At 35.6% G+C, this 17,482-nt stretch overlaps 1 long non-coding RNA gene across 1 annotated transcript in view; it reads left to right on the top strand.

The window, feature by feature from the left end:
• LOC144201067 (uncharacterized) overlaps positions 1 to 13,369 on the top strand; it is a 31,701-nt gene extending 18,332 nt beyond the window's left edge. The window contains exons 4-5 of the long non-coding RNA XR_013327264.1: positions 6,441 to 6,506; positions 13,286 to 13,369. This is a non-coding gene — a long non-coding RNA (uncharacterized LOC144201067). The remainder of the gene's footprint in view (positions 1 to 6,440; positions 6,507 to 13,285) is intronic.
• The last annotated feature ends 4,113 nt before the right edge of the window (positions 13,370 to 17,482 follow it).

The raw sequence follows: 17,482 nt of genomic DNA, 5'->3' as shown, positions 1-17,482 counted from the left end.
ATTTGCATGGCTGGGACCATGTCTGCTGTAGTGCTTCATTAAATCCTCCCAGTCTCTATTAAATGAAACCGTGCAGATAAATCTGTAACCTGACTGTCGTGTGAAGTGCCCGGAGCGGCGCCATTATGACTGTCCGGTATGTCTGCCTTCATTAAATCACCTGCAAAATGACATTGGGCCGCTGCTGGGTTGACCACACACACACACACACTTACACACACACACTTACACACTTGCACTCATTAATGCAATGTCTCACTGGCACTTTTTAAATTCCATTTTTCAATCTTTCCATTTCAAACGAGTTTCCAGCAGAATTCTGCTCGCGTTTCTTTATTCAAAAAAAGTTTAACGAAAGATAACTTCACTAACTTTTACATTTGAATTTCAGAGGAGGAATAATGCGAAAAAGTTGCTTTTGTTTCAGTTATTGGAATACTTATAATTCCCTTTTTTCTCAATAGTGGGCATTCCTTACTTGTTAAATGCTGTATGGTGATTGGCTGAATGGTTTTCTTATTTTATGGACTATAAATCATATTTTTTTCATTGTTTGGGCCTACAATTTACATGACAGCCGCGAGAATACTAAACAAAAACGATGAGATATTTTTTGATTGAATTTATTGTTCATTTAAGTACTAGCATTATTTTTACAGGCCAAATAATTGCCAATTTTGAACTTAATCCCTGTGAGACTTTTTTTTTCATTTCTCATTATGTAAGTGATAGAATTAACTTCTCCAACAAGTCTACTACATCGCATACAAAATACTGCTAAACATGCTCAATGTCATCGACTAATTTATCTCATTACACAATGCAGCGCAGGTACGAAAACGACCTCCCGTGCCATAGCTAAACAACGTGCCGCCCACCATTAACATCGAAGGCAAGCCAGTTCATTGGGCGGAACGCGCCCCATCATCGTAATCGTTACGGACAGGACATGCAGCTGCTAATGATCTTCTCTTAATCAAACGTAATCGGACGATAATGATTTTGGAGGTTCGGCACTCTGCTTTCGACAAACGGGACGATAGTTTTGTTTCCAACCCTTAAAACTGACCCATTTTATTTATTTATTCATTTATTAAGTGAGGGTGGAGGCGGGGCATATAGAGCTAACTCCGGGAGAAGAAAGGTATTAAAATGTAAAACTAAATTAGAATTAAATTAAGTGTAAAGTTAGATTACATTTATTTTTGAGTGTCTGCATCGTAATCCAAGTTCATTTAAATTATTTTTTTATGTTACAAGCGCGTTGCCGTGCAAAAAGTCACCCCCCATCTTCCTCTATCCGTCTAATTTTTATAATAATAAACACATTTTAGTCATCTTAAACCACTAGTTATTTATTACGTTGTTAACAGATGGCGAATTAGAACAAATACATTTTTTTTCCAATCCAACATCCTGCTTTTAGTGTTTTTTTAGAGGTTTGGAATGAATTAATCTGTTTTTAGTTCATTTCTATGGGAAACATTCGTTTGTTTTACAAGAAAATCGACATACGAGCTCAGTCCCGGAAGGTAATAAGCTCGTATCTCGAGGTAACACTGTATACTTATTTATACTAAACAAAATATAACATAGGTTTCAACTTTTATTTAAACATGCTTGCTTTTGACCAATCAGCTAATGTAGAGATACTGTTTAAGTGATTAGCTCCATCTAGTGTTCAAGATGAGAATTGCAATCAAGACTGAATTTAAGCTTATTGTGTGGCATGTGTACAATATTTGTGTAGTTTGGACTGCCCTGTTTTAATGCAATTCCATAATGTTGATCCAATTCGAAGCCTAATTTGAAATGAAATCCGTTTCTCGATAGTGCCAGAGTTGTTTTGTCATGATGTTTGTTTTTGATAAGTTTTCCCGACTGGTAAATGTTTTTGTCAAACTAAATCCAAACAATCATCAGCACTTAAGCGTCTCCGTGGTTGTCGGCAAATGCAAACAAACGTCCTCTCCAGCTGATGCGCAAAAAAAAAGCTCCCCTTTTATTTAATTTTATCTTTAAATTGCTTGTAAATGCTATGTAAATGTCTCCCTAATGCGTTCTCATATTTGTCAGAGCCGCTACTTCTTTTCTTTTATGGAATGCAAATTTTAATGTCTTGCTTATTTACAGGGCTCATATACAGACGCAATCGTAGAAAAAAAAGCGCAAAAAAAAAACAAGATTTGCCTCAGCTTGCCATGCAATGGAAAATAAAAATTACTCAGTCCCAACCAGGGGCCTCATTTATCATTACTTCCACCACAGTTTCCAATTTATTCTCAGTGAGAGTGACTTTTAATAGATGAGCACAAGACGCACACAAATACAGATAATATAGTGACTACACTAAAGTGCTTCTCTGCAGGGAGCTTCCAGACTATTTTCTAGTTTTTAAATAGTTGAAAACAAACAGCTTATTGTGAAATAATAAGCTTTTGGACTCCCCGCCTCAGTTATAATACCAATGTGCCAATAAATCTTATTTTGATAGTAGTTTTTATTTGGATTTGTTCATGGAAAAATGTCTTGAAAATAGTTGGCCAAGTTGGAAAAATTGAAGGGTCAATCCAGGTCAAATATGAAAAAAACAGCAGTTCCTTGCATGTCGTTTATGACATAAATAAAAATGTGTATATATGTGTATATATATGTTTATATATGTGTGTATGTGTGTATATGTGTATGTATATGTCTGTATATATTTGTATATAAAGTATATATATGTGTATATATATGTATATATGTGTATGTATGTGTGTATGTGTATATGTGTATGTATGTGTGTATGTGTGTATGTGTATATATGTGTATGTGTATATGTGTGTATATGTGTGTATATGTGTGTATATGTGTGTATATGTGTATATATGTGTATATATGTATATATATGTTTATATATGGGTACATATGTATATATATGGGTATATATGTATATATATGGGTATATATGTATATATGGGTATATATGTGTATATATGGGTATATATGTGGATATATATGGTATATATGTGGGTATATATGTATATATATATGGGTATATATGTGTATATATGGGTATATATATGCATATGTATGTATATATATATAACTAGTGTGATGAATACGATCAGAATAACAAATTATTTAGATTTTTCTTCATGCTGTATTTCTTCAATGCGTGTTTGATATTCATTTTAATGGCTTAATAATCATGCTGTATTTACATGAGTAAGTTTCCTTTTGCTCAGCTAAAAAGTTAACTTCTACACTTGAGTAAAAAGCAAACATTATATGTTTGCATCCTTGTTATTGTGTTTTTTGGCCAAGGAAATCATGTGACAGTAAATTGACCAAGTGATCTATAAGCTTAACTAATCAAGCTTTTCACAATTGTTTGTTTGTTGGCTTATTTACAGAATAGGTTTGTGCTTGTTAGGCTTTTCTTTCTAGGGATTCATTCCATTTTTTTCCTGCTTTAGGGTGTCTTGTCCTTGTGATTGGATATTGATTTTACCCGTTGTTGCCTATTGGCTGCCACTCCAGTCACCCATCTGGCCCTCATTGTCTCGTTACCTCCTGTTTTCTTTGTGTAAGCCTAAAGTTTGTGTGGTTCTAGTTAGATCCTCAACATTGTGCTTCAAATCTCCCCTAAAGTAAGTTTCTTTTGACTGTGGTTTTCATTTAAGGCTGTTTTATTCTTTTGCTTGAAGTAGTTTGTTTAGATGGGCATGTTTTTGTCAAATGCATACTTGTTAAGTCTGCACCAGTCTAAAAAAAAAACTGCAAACACTAGTATGTGTTTTTGCAACCCTGCTATCATGTGCAGATATAATTTAGATTTTCAAGTGGTTACCTTTACCCACAATTATTATTATTATATTATGTAGCGAAACACATAACTGTCAATCTTGGCCAATGATTGTAATGAAATTAAGCAATTAAACAAAATGCAGCATATATTTGCTCCCATAGGATGCACTTAAAAGTCTAAAAAAAATGTTCCCCAAAGTGGACGGGGTGCCCAATCAGTCGGTGCATCTTTTGTATGCATTAAGTTTAATTTATTTAATGTATTTATTGAATTTATTTAATTCTGTGGATGTAGTTGTATATTGCTGACAGAGTGACTGTCTGGGTATATTGCTTGCTGACGTACTATATTTATATAGTCAAAACATGACAACATTAGTAATCGATAATGACATTTTTGTATGTTAATAGTGACCGAGATGATTCGGATTAGAGCCAAAATGGGGATCAGTTTCACTAAAAAATTGCCTTATACGGCGTACATAATTTGAAATGATCAAAAAAGTATAAAATACAGGAAAACTGATAAGTTGACAGGTATGCAAACAGATTAGTGACCTTCTATTCCTGCACAAAAGTCTAAAAGTAATGTTTTTAAGTGCATACTTTTGACCTTTTCTCCAAATGTTCCTTAAATCTCCTAAAATTACTGCTGACACAGACTTTACATCATCTAAAGTTGATGCCCTAGAAACCAAACAACTCGATTTAAATCTTGTTATAGTACAATCTGTAATTTAACATTTATCCTATTTAGATTTTAACCTCATAATAGTTCAATTTTAATCTCCTTTCTCTCTGAATATTACGTTGTTTGACTTGCAATTTCCCTCCAGCACACCTGACCATTGCTCACCTTCTAGACATAGCAAGGGCCAATCATAAACTCTGCACGAACCAGGCCTGGTCCACGGACCGCACTTTGCTTTTTCCCCAGCTTGTCTCCAAGACCCATTCCGCTTACTTTCGTCGGCCTATTAGACAAAAGAAGCCCGGCGGCCGATTATTCCCACTGCCAATTAACCTTGCGAGCAGCCCCGGCATGACTCGGCCTGCCAAATTTCCTCCCCACCTGCCCGTCAATTCGACAGCGCTGATTAAAAAAGACAGGGCTACTCTGAAAGAGCCAGATATTGTCCGTTAATCCGTGTTCCAGCCGACCGCAACCTCGAGGGGACGCCTGGACGGGATGGGGAACGGACTTGAGCCACCATTACATGATATGTAAGAGAACTAGACCATCCCTCTTAAGAATGGTGTCAAAAGGTGGCCCGAGGGCAGTATCTGGCCCATTCGATCATTTTGTAGGGTCAACAAAATTGCTGTTTTTCCCCTTTTTTCAATCCAAGTAAATTACGATTTTATTTATCTTTTTTAGTTTAAAAAAAGCAAATTTAAATATGCGAAATAGATAAAAACTATTATTTTTCTAAGTGTTCCACTCTTATTTTTTGTTATTGTAAGAAATATTAACAAATGTTTATTAAAATATTTGTATTTATTCATTTTCCATCACAAAGGTCGCAAGGGCACACACAAGGAAGCAATATTTAGTATAACTATGGCTTTAATTATGTCATTTTCCAGTTTTTAAACAGTTTTGCCAACTGAAATAATCTCCGAAGCCCAAAAATTTTCATCAATTTCTTCGCTCTGCACCCCAGGACAAAAACAATTATCTAAGTGGCATGACAGAGCGTCCATTGTTGGCTGGCTCATTGTTCCCATTTGCAAAAACGATGATGTCACGGCACCCACGCCGCGGCCGTTTCTCAACATCTGTCATTCCCGAAGCCGCTTTAACGTGCGCCGGCGGGGTTTTAGCGCATCAGATCTCGCCAAGCACGTTCTCCGACTTCCCCCTTGGCACAAACATTGTAGAAGTCGAGCCAAGGCAGGCAAAAGCGCGTTTCACACCTAAAAACACCTCCGCAACAAGTGGGCGAGATTAGAGAAGAGAAGCTTAGGGCGTGAAAAGCACGACTCGGATTTCTCGCAGCGTTTCCGGAACCGTCGGATCGCTTTATTTGCCGCGTCGTGCGTTTCCACAACAAAAGGACGATGCAGACAAAGCTAGGCCTTCTTTAGATGCTTTATAATGTTTCAGTGTATTCACCAAAGCTTGCTTCAAGCAAGCACTTAAAAACTTAAGACCCAACTTGAACAAAGTTAAGGCTCGTAATCCATCATTAACGGGGCGGTTTTAGAAAATAATTAAGGCAAAGGACAACGCGCTATGTATCCCAAAGAACCCATTTGTCTTGCAGGAATGATGCGACAGTCAATTATGAAGTCGATTTCCCAGACGGAGGGAAGAGGCGGGTTAACCTAAAGTAATATGGCAACGTGATTGTGAGCACGAAAGGTTTTCTGGCTCTCTGAGTGCCCTAACTGGCGACCAATCTCAGGTGTAGGCTTCAAGCACCTCGTGACCCCAAAAATTAATGAATAATTATGCTTTTGGTTTCATCTATGCAGAGGCAAACCATAACAAAGATTGTTTTTATTGCAGTTTCAACAGTTATGGATTTGTTATAGTCTTTATGCTTTATTTTGACAGGATTCTAAGCATTAATTAGGGTCAAAACTTGTGTTTATGAGATTTTAACATGTTTTAACAGTAAAACCAACTTGTTTTTTTTTTTTAGAAGCAAGACGTTCAAGAAAGTGAGGATGTCAGAAAATCATGGCGACGAAAACCTCTTTGGCAGCAGGTGAGTGTTATTATTCAATATGTTGAAATTGAGGAAAAATCAGTATCAAGTTTTAGAGTTGGTGTTTGGAATTGAATTTCAATGTGAATTAACATGTAAAAAACTATGATAGTGTCTGGAGTTGAATTTCAATGGAAATTAACATGTAAAAAAACTATGATAGTGTTTGGAATTGAATTTCAATGGAAATTAACATGGAAAAAAAATATGATAGTGTTTGGAATTGAATTTTAATGGAAATTAAATGTAAAAAAACTGATAGTGGGTCACTTAAAAGCCCTTTTTTGAGGTCACGTTAGCCCAGCAGCAATTTTCTTTAAAAAAATGAGTCATAAGACGGTTTTATGCTCTTGAAGGCAGATGACATTGATTTGATATGATTGCCTGTCAGTAGATTAGGTGTGAAGCAAAGCATGGACGAGAGCAGGTGTAAGCATCCGACAAAGATGTTAACACGAGTCAGTCGGACGCGCCGCCCACCTGTGACGGAGCGCCGATTCATTTCCATTTAACAAACGCGGGAGACAAAAGTTCATCGGGCGATATTGCTGCCTAGACCAACCAGATGGGACGATTTTTAAAAATAGCAACGGCGAGAAGGGCTAACGAGAATTAGCGCAAAAACTGTAATGCGCTTTCGCCAGTCGACGGCGCCCCCTTTTTAAAAAATCAACCTCCCTCCGGTGCACCGATAAGTACGGCAGATTACTTTAGTTTAACCTCTCTGTGGCCTTCAATTCAGCAGTCCCGTTCCATTAAAAAGCAAATTATCTCTGTTTTTCCAAAAGCTTTCAGCCAAATCAATCACTTGTGTGAGATCGTCCTAAAGGCGGTGACGGGTAACTTTCGATTAACGACGAAAAATCTGGGGATTTTTCTCTGTGACTTCAAACTAAACCCTTAATCAATCTTCTCATTTGACAGAAGACTCCATAGCACAACTAGTGATTAGACAGCCTCATCATTGACACTTATAGGCAGTTAACAAGCCTTTACGATAAACATAATGGGCATTTAACGTGATCTGAAAGTCTCCGACTTCGTTTAAATGAATGTAATTATCGCTAACTTCTCCCATTTACATTCATAACAATGAATAGGAAGCGTTTTCTATGTATTCGTTCATCTTCCGGACTGCTTATCCTCACAAGGGTCGTCGGAGGGAGGGTTTTGTGCATGTGTGATTACGCCTGACAGCATTCCGACTCTCCATAAATCGAGCAATGGATTTTAGCCCTCTAATCTATTGTGCTTCAATCAATAGTGTGTAATTGGTCAGTAAAAAATCCTCAATTACAACAAGGTGGAAATGCAAGACCACTAAATAATTGACAGTGGATTGAAATTCTTTGAACTCGCTTGGAACAAAAAGCAATGTTTCAAATTTAACTTGACATAAATGTTGATATTTATGATGCAATAAGGGAAAAATTCACATGGTTCAAAATTCATGTGTCCAATATGATTTTTTTATGGCTATACAGTGGTATCTTGAGATACAAGCTTAATTTGTTCCAAGACTGAGCCCTTATGTCAATTTTCTCGTAACTCAAACTAACTTTTACCATAGAAATGAACTAAAATACAAATTTATTCGTTCCAACCCTCTGAAAAAACAACAAAAACCGGAAATTGGATAGGAAAAACATTTTTATTTGTTCTATCTCGCCATCGATTAACAAAGTAACAAATAACTAGTGGTTAAATATTACTAAAGTGTGTTTTGTAGAACTAAAATTATACGGATTTCGCAGGGTGGACATGGCATCGTGCTCGTAACATAACAAACAAAATCTAAATTAACTTGGATAACGATGCAGTTACACTCAAAAATAAATGTAATCTTGTCTCGTATCTGAAGATAAATATCTGATAAAAATTTTACCCGTATCTCAAATATGTCGGGGTACTCGTATGTCGAGGTACCACTGTATAAGGTTAAGGATAATGTTATATATCACCAACACAGGCATATTCCACTCATTCAGAACAACACGACTTGATGGGAAAGTGTCTTTATACTATTTTATTAATAATCTATGTAATATTTTGACTACCGTCGGCAAAATCCGACAAAGTCTTGTCATTGAGACAACAAAGGCGACCAAAAATAGTCCCGGGAGATGGCACGCCCGCCCTCCTGGCGATTTCATTGTCGCAGCCTAAAATCTCATTTTCTGCTGTTATGACAGCCAGAGAAGCACATACAGTCACTGAGGCATCTGTCGTTTTTGTACGAGAGGGGAAAAAGCCCAAAGAAAAAATCAAATCAAACACACCTCGGAGTGTCTGGGAGACGAGATACGGCCGTGTGATCGCCATCGCCGAATCACGGCTTGCGTGGTAGCTTTGAATTGCTCGTAAGATGCTTCTGTGCTTGATGGAGTACAAGTCCCCAAGCAGTGGTCTTCATCCAGAAGCTGCTAGCGACAGGTGGGACGTCTCATTGCACCACCGCCGACTATTAGGCTGTCTTCCGGATAAACGCCGGGACTGGAGGACATTGATGATCGCGGAGATGATGGCAGGTTATCTCGCACCCGACTGAGTCGATCCAAACAAGAGCCCCTGGCTGACGCCAACCATTTGGCCTGCTTTAAACTAGCAATGCGGGGTCATCTGGCGTACCTTTTAGAATTGACTGGCCCAATTTCAAGACCGATAACGGCCTTGTTTGTCGTCTACTGATACGAGGAATAAGATTAGTTGTCTGTAGATAGCTGAAATCCGTGACCGGACGTTTGGTCGCCGGTCTTTTAGTTGCCGGTCAAATACTTAGTTATTAAACAGTACTTGGATATTAAACAGTACTTAGATATTAAACAGTAATTGGATGTTAAACAGTACTTAGATATTAAACAGTACTTAGATATTAAACAGTATTTAGATATTAAACAGTACTTAGATATTAAACAGTACTTTGATATTAAACAGTACTTGGATATTAAACAGTACTTGGATATTAAACAGTACTTGGATATTAAACAGTACTTGGATATTAAACAGTACTTGGATATTAAACAGTACTTGGATATTTAACAGTACTTGGATATTAAACAGTACTTGGATATTAAACAGTACTTTGATATTAAACAGTACTTGGATATTTAACAGTACTTGGATATTAAACAGTACTTGGATATTAAACAGTACTTAGATATTAAACAGTATTTAGATATTAAACAGTACTTTGACATTAAACAGTACTTCGATATTAAACAGTACTTCGATATTAAACAGTACTTCGATATTAAACAGTACTTCGATATTAAACAGTACTTGGATATTAAACAGTACTTGGATATTAAACAGTACTTGGATATTAAACAGTACTTGGATATTAAACAGTACTTCAATATTAAACTCTCTTTTAAATACATTTTAAATATCAAGGCTTTTTAAAAATAGATACTTGTTATATTCCACAAAAAAGAAGAAAAATGGTGATTAATGCCCCAAAAAATATTTTCACCGTTTTTTGCAGTAACACAAAAAAAACGAAACATTTACGGACAACAAAAAATAGCGCCAACAAGTGTCAACACTGCTTTAATGTCCCTCCTAAACTGGGCAAACTTCATCGTGTACATCCTCATGTCTCGCGGGGACCAATTGATTGTAACCAGAACGGCTCTTATAATGTCTATTTTTCTCTCGTATTCATCCAAGTACAATTAATGTGTGTAATTAAGAATCCCATCACACGCGAGCAGCTGTTGTTAGCGTCGCGCCGATAATGGACTCCGATCGGACGGAGATAAATTGACTTTGTTGATTAGGTTAGAAAGCGCTCAGATGTTTGCTTATGTCCGCCATCTTCTTGATTTATGGAAGCGAGCCGTTGGCAGATTAGTACGCTTCGTGACAACATCAGAAGGGAATTTTTCTCATAGCTTTTGCTAACTTCACAACGTCGCCTGTCAAGGGAAACGCGTGATGCTATGACCCTCCAATTACTGTAATCAAATAAAAGCAAGTGATGGAAAAACTGCTCGAAAAAAGAACCTGTTTAAACTCACAAATGGCTCTTTTATCTATAAATATGCTCAGCAGTTTGAAATGCAAAACACATTCCAAAACATAAATACTTAGACCTTTCTTTCTATTTAAATTGCTGCCTGCAGCTTCTACTTGGTCACGTTTGATTGATGATGAGGCTACGAACTGAGAAATGAAATCAAAACAATGTGGGTGAATAATGGGGTAAGAGATCTTTAAGGTTCGATATCATCTAATTGGATTGATTGGACGAGACTAAGCTACAATTCATAGTCTTTTTCATTGTATAATAAACCTCAAAAAGCACAATTACACAGTTTTAATACAATTTTTGCTTAGTTTATTCTGAGTGCTTTTTCTGCAAAGTGCAACAAAAAAATCTGGTTTTAAACAGTATTAAACATCCAATACACTTTGATTGTTCGAATGCTTTTAATGGCAAATAGATATTATTTTGTAGTTTTTTAGTATTTCTTTAGTTAGTTATGAGTTTTTCTAAATTGAAATTGATTTGATGTCTATAATTTTCAATAAATATGGGCACAACCAACAAAATAGGCCAAAATATTTGTTAAAAATTGGATTGGATAACTTTATTTATCCTGTATTTGGGATATTTTGTTGTCATAGTAGCAAGAGGGTGAGAATACAGACACAGCAAAAGACATTTTAGACATAAAGAGGTAGTTAATAAGTAAGTTAATAAATAAATACATGAATAAATGTATAAATAAAAAGTGTGTTGCTGAAATATGTATATTTATATACATACACATACATGTATATATAAGCACATATATACATACACATAGTACATGTACGCATAGGTCCTAACACACCAGCCATAATGACAAAAATGACATAATTCATATTTTCTCCATTTGTTGTCCAGTTTTGAAACCTTGGCTAATTTAGAGGTGTTGCTTACATGACATGTGCCCTCTTGTGGTAAATGGAAGTGTCATTTAGGGTTGAATTTAAGCTTCTTTTGCGGGACATATACAATAATATTTTCTTCATTTGCCGCATGAGTTGGTTCATATCTGCTACTGTCTTTTTTTAATCATTTTAATTTCTTTTTATCGTGCTTGAAAGTGAAATATGCACACCAGACGCAAGTGATAATCATAAAAAATGTCAGTGAAATGCTAATTAAGAGTGTGTGTGATTTGCTTAATTGAGCACAATCTGACACGGAAGTGCTGAGTATCCTCGTTTTCTTATCTTAATCCCACCTGCTTTATGAATGATGATGCTTAAAGTTAATTTTTTTAAAACACAGCATTTGCTTTTTTTGAATGTTTGACAGTTTTCGTGGGGTTTGCGTCAAGATTTATGGATCAGGAGACAATTAGTGTGGAAATATAATCAGGTGCGGAGTAAAGTTTTGTCATATTTTGAGAAATTCCTCGTTATTTATGTCGTGGTGAGACGTCTTGTCAGTTAATATTTTCCTTCATCTTGTAGTCATTGATCTCATGTTCCTGCTGTAATTTTATACAGGCACGTTTTTTTTTTCTTATATTATTGTAATTTGAACGTGAGAGCGCTTATAGACGATCAAATTTGACATCCTGTCAAATATTTTGGGAAGATGAAGCTAGAAAATGAAGTGGTTGTACAAAATTATGATGTCATTTCATATTTCTATTAATAGAACTATTTCTGTCTCAATTTCCTCTCTTTGGAAGAATTTGTATCTTTTTTTAGTGTTGTAATATATTGATATTTTTGCTAGATATATGAGATGTAGCATGTTTTTCAGCGTGCATATTTAAATGTATTAAAATTGAAAAATAATGTACAGTTGAAATTTGGTTGACAGTGGTTAAAAAACAAAACAAAAAACTATACTAAAATATGAAATGCCTCTGCTAGCATATAAATTAGCCTTTTTATTATAATAACTGATAATAATAATGATAATAACCTTCTGATAATAATTACTTAGCATGATTTATACACAACCCCTAGAATAATCTTCATCCCCTCTACTTTTCTTAACAATTAACCAAAACATATAAAATTTAATTCAATGCTTTTTTCCAATCAAATTAATACGTCATTCAATTTACTCAATCGTTATATACCATATTTTCACAACTATCAGGCGCACCACATTTAAAGGCGCACTGTCAATGAATTTTTCCCAAATATTTTTTATGATTGGTTCGGTTTACAAAAAAATTCAATTAAAATACTTCATTGGGTTTTTGTCAAATATCATCAATAGAAATTGTGTAAATAATCAAAAGCGACTGTTTTGTGAGACAATTTGAATATGTTTCATTTTTTTTAGCCTCTTGTTTCTGCTCAGTCAGGATTACCAAAATTTGCGTCCAGTCCAAATGGATTGGACGTCTATCTATGTCCACTTTCCTTCCGAAAAACCAACAAATCCTTGGACTGCAAATAATAATACATCTCTCACGGGAGCTTTTATGAGCAACTTTAACAGCAGAATGCAATTTTCAGCAGTGGAAGCGCCACAATTGACACGCTTGGTATCATAACAATTGTAACAAGAGTTGACCTTTTGAGACCGCTTGCATTTTTGTGCTTCACCAACTACAAACAGAAAAGATGTTTTCCTCTCGCCACTCACGGCGAATCCCATCGACCTCGTTAAAATGTAATGTATGGAAATGTGAGCCTTTTGCCTTCCCCAAAAAAATTGCTATCATTCAATTAGAAAAAGGTCAGCCGCGGCAGAACGTTCCGGGTCTCGTTCAAACCGGTCCTCGCCGTACGCTTACCGTCTGCTTTCAATCTCTCCACAGTGTTTACTTTCATGCAAAGGTGCAAATGCCATTGGAATTATTATGCAGTGCGGGAGTGGAATAACGCCAATGTGACATGAGCAGGTTAGTGGAGTTTTTTTGTGTATTATTTTTTTTCAGGATGGTCTTAGAAGGACATTTCCGTATAGTCTTTTATTTCCTACCTTATCTCGCTGCTTTTTTGTGTGCATACTGACCTTTAAAAGCTGGAATCCGCACACCCGGAACAAGGGGATGTCCAAATATGTCAGATAACGACTTAAACATTGCCATTTTGAGATTTATTTTTTTTCTCCACCTAATATTACTTCTTATTTATTAAGTTGTTTTGCGTTGATATGTGTCTGCCTCACAGTTGTGAGATCAACAGTTAGTTGATTGTGTGGAGTTTGGCATATTGTCCTGTGCTGGCGTGGGTTTTATGTGGGTGAGTACTCCGGTTTCCTTGCAAAAGGGGCAAACAGTTCAGGGTATATTCTAATATAATATATATTATTTGTATATATGTGTGTATATATGTATATATATGTGCAAATATATGTATATGTATGTGTATATATGTATATGTATGTGTATACATACGTATATATAGTATGTATATATGTATATATAGTGTGTATATGTGTATATATAAATATATGTATATACATAAATATACATATGTATATATGTATACATATGTATATATGTATACATATGTATACATATGTATACATATGTATACATATGTATATATGTATACATATGTATATATGTATACATATGTATATATGTATACATATGTATATATGTATACATATGTACATATGTATACATATGTACATATGTATACATATGTACATATGTATACATATGTACATATGTATACATATGTACATATGTATACATATGTATACATATGTACATATGTATACATATAATGGTTTAGTGCGTTTTTTAATGCTTGGTTCGGTTTACAAAAAACTAAAACAAAATATTTTGTTAGGGTTTTTTTCAAATGTCATCAATAGAAATTGTGTAAATAATCAAAAATGACTGTTTTGGGAGACACTTTAAATAAATTAACAGAATTCCGACATAAACAAAGCAATTGTATCAATGTTAAAATCAAATCAAGCTTTCAATCTTAAGTGACGACCGCTAGCTTGACATTACTCGAAACTTGAATTATCTTGCAGGAGCAAAAGGTTGATTTAAAATGTAGTCTTAAATGCATTGAAAAATAACAATTCTCACTTTTAGAAGCAAAGAATCTGACCTTTCTAATGACTAATGCTATTTTAGAGCACTTAGTAATGTCGTGATAGTTGTCATTTGATTGCAATCAGTTGTTTCCTCAACATTTTCTTATCCACTTTTTTATCTGAATTCAAAGGCCAATGTTCTTTAACCCCAGAACACAAATCTGCATCATAAAATCTACATTTATCTCATTCGCGTTTCCTCCAAATCAGGAAAATTCCGGCTCACAGATGTATAAGTAGCATCCAATTTTTCTCTATAAAAGAACAATTTACCGTTTTGCTTATCGGTGACTCAGAGCTGCCTGTTTATGTATTTTTTATTTTTATTTTTTCCTCCTTTGAATTGTAAGCATGAGAAGGACATGAAGCAGAAAATGAGTAGCCAGATGAGGAGTAAACAGTATTCGAAAGAAGGGATTTCTTTTTAGGGAAGTGATTGGCTTTCTTTTGTGATTCCGGGTTTCGATAATCCCGTCGTCTTAATCTCGCTTTTCTTTTGTGCCCAGTAAACAGCATTATTACACGGACCACAGCTACCACTTGCTTATAAAAATGGAAATGAAACGCCCAAGAGAATCTGCCCGTTAAACCGCCGTGTTCTCATGATGCTTGTGTGGAATCACCGTGAGATTCCACCGTATTGAGAAATTTAATGAAAATTGCTATAAAAACCGAGTCTCAATATGCTATATTTAATTGGAGAAAAAAGGCAATCAGACCAGTGAATATTGGCACCTTAAGACTACTTATATATTTTTTATTTTTCATTTTTTTAACATTGATGCTTGTTGTAATTTGCATCATAAAATTCTATGCATTTGTCATCGAGGATAGGTGTTTTATAGTGTCTATTTAATATTATTTAGACTTTTAAAATCCTCTCTACAATTATTTAACTCACTTATTACAATACTCATTTTTCGTGCACTAACAAAAACAAATATGAAGAAATAATGCATGCATGTACATCTATGTGTATGTATATGTATATGTATATGTATATGTATATGTATATGTATATGTATATGTATATGTATATGTATATGTATATGTATATGTATATGTATATGTATATGTATATGTATATGTATATGTATATGTATATGTATATAAAATTATCCAATCCAATAACATTAAATACTAAATAGAAGAAAAATATTATTATTTATTTATTATACTGTACTTGTAGTTGTGACGTAGTCTTGTTCAAGGCTATGTTGTTACCTAGGCTATCCAAACAGACCATGTTCTCTTATTATGAGGCCTAACATCATAAAAGTGAATGAGATACTTTACAGTTTTGAGATAGAGGGTTCAATTCCTTGGACGTCTCATGCCGTCAATAGCTGTAAATGCGTTGAATCTTGGAGAAAGTTAAAAATGGCCGTTTTTTCTCCCACTAAACAATGCAACACTCGGGCGTCACGCTCCACAAGTCGACATTTATCCTCATGGAGCCTCGGCGGACTCTAATCAATATCCCGCCATAACCCCCGACGCGATACAGTGTCGTGCGGGATCTGATTATCGATACACATCCCCGGCACCGTTCTGCTTTATTAACGTCACTTCGGACGCGGCGCTCGTACATCAGAAGGTGTAACGTTCAATTTGCGCCGCCCGGTTTCACGCCGGCTCGGATTAACTCTCCTCTTGTATTCTCACGCTCCGGAGTTGAAGGCTACTACTTGCTTGGGGGAAGAAGCATTTCCACTACTGCGCTTTCCCCTGGACCCCAAACAAAACACAGTCTGTGTTATGCATAAAATGTTTGGATGAACTCAACTTGGATTTAATTCGACGCAAAATTTCCCCAATATTATTTAAAGTAGTTCTTCCATAACATTACAAAATTACGCAAAAAACACGATTCGAGGTTGCTGTTTTGTAAATGGCTTGCAGTGAATGAGTTCATGAAAAAATAATGCATAGAATATAAGTTAAAAATAAAATGACAGTTATTGGATTGGACAACTTTTTGTCCTGTATTTGGGAAGTAATTCAGAAAAAAAAATTAAAAAAACATCGGAAAATATAACAGAAAGTATTGTCATGCTAACCAAAACGACCTCTCTCATCCCCTTTCAATTGGATAACTTTATTCATGTCGTATTCTGGAAATAATTCGGAAAAAAATAAAAAAAATCAGAAAACAAAGTATTGCCATGCTAATCAAAACAACCTCTCTCATCCCCTTTCATTGGAATAACTTTCTTCATCCCGTATTCTGGAAATAATTCCGAAAAAATGAAAAATACGATAAAAATCCAAAAACAAAGTATTGCCATGCTAATCAAAACAACCTTTCTCATACCCTTTCAATATACCTGTTTTCATAAAAAAAACACAAATGACTAAATACCCATTAAATCTACTTCAGCACAGTCCCTGCATTTTTTGTGCTAAGCTACAAAATCCCCCAAAACTTTTAATATCTCCTTCGGACCCAGCACACACGATGATTTACAAAACTTTCTTCAGTGCACAAAATATACGACTGCAGTTCCATATTACACATCAGCTGTCATTTGCGCGCTACACGGAATATATCACAGCGCCGATGTTCGACTCCCCGAAGCTTTTGCGTCCTCTCGGGGGAGGAGTTCGCCTATAAACCTGGCCCCATATTAGCTGTCTATATTCATGATGTGAATGGTTGAGTATTCACAAAGCCGCCTTTAAAATCGCCTACCGACGTTTTTCCCGCGCTCTATTACCGCCACCCTGGATAGAAGACTTAAAATCCAAGCTAAATATATTCACTACCATTGACAGTGTTAGGCGTCCAAGCTTTTTTTGATTGAAACGGATTGGGCGTCTCTCACCGGTCTTGAAACGCGATCAGTCACCGTTGAGCCACAACGGAGAGACTTCACGTTTATGTGGCCTGAGTTGAGCCAACCCCGGGGTGCGTTTATCTAAGCTGACAGAAACAATTTAGAGCTGTGCCAAA

Source organism: Stigmatopora nigra, chromosome 8 (assembly GCF_051989575.1).
Source record: "Stigmatopora nigra isolate UIUO_SnigA chromosome 8, RoL_Snig_1.1, whole genome shotgun sequence".
Taxonomy (NCBI): domain Eukaryota; kingdom Metazoa; phylum Chordata; class Actinopteri; order Syngnathiformes; family Syngnathidae; genus Stigmatopora; species Stigmatopora nigra.
This window is presented reverse-complemented; position numbering and strand designations above follow the sequence as displayed.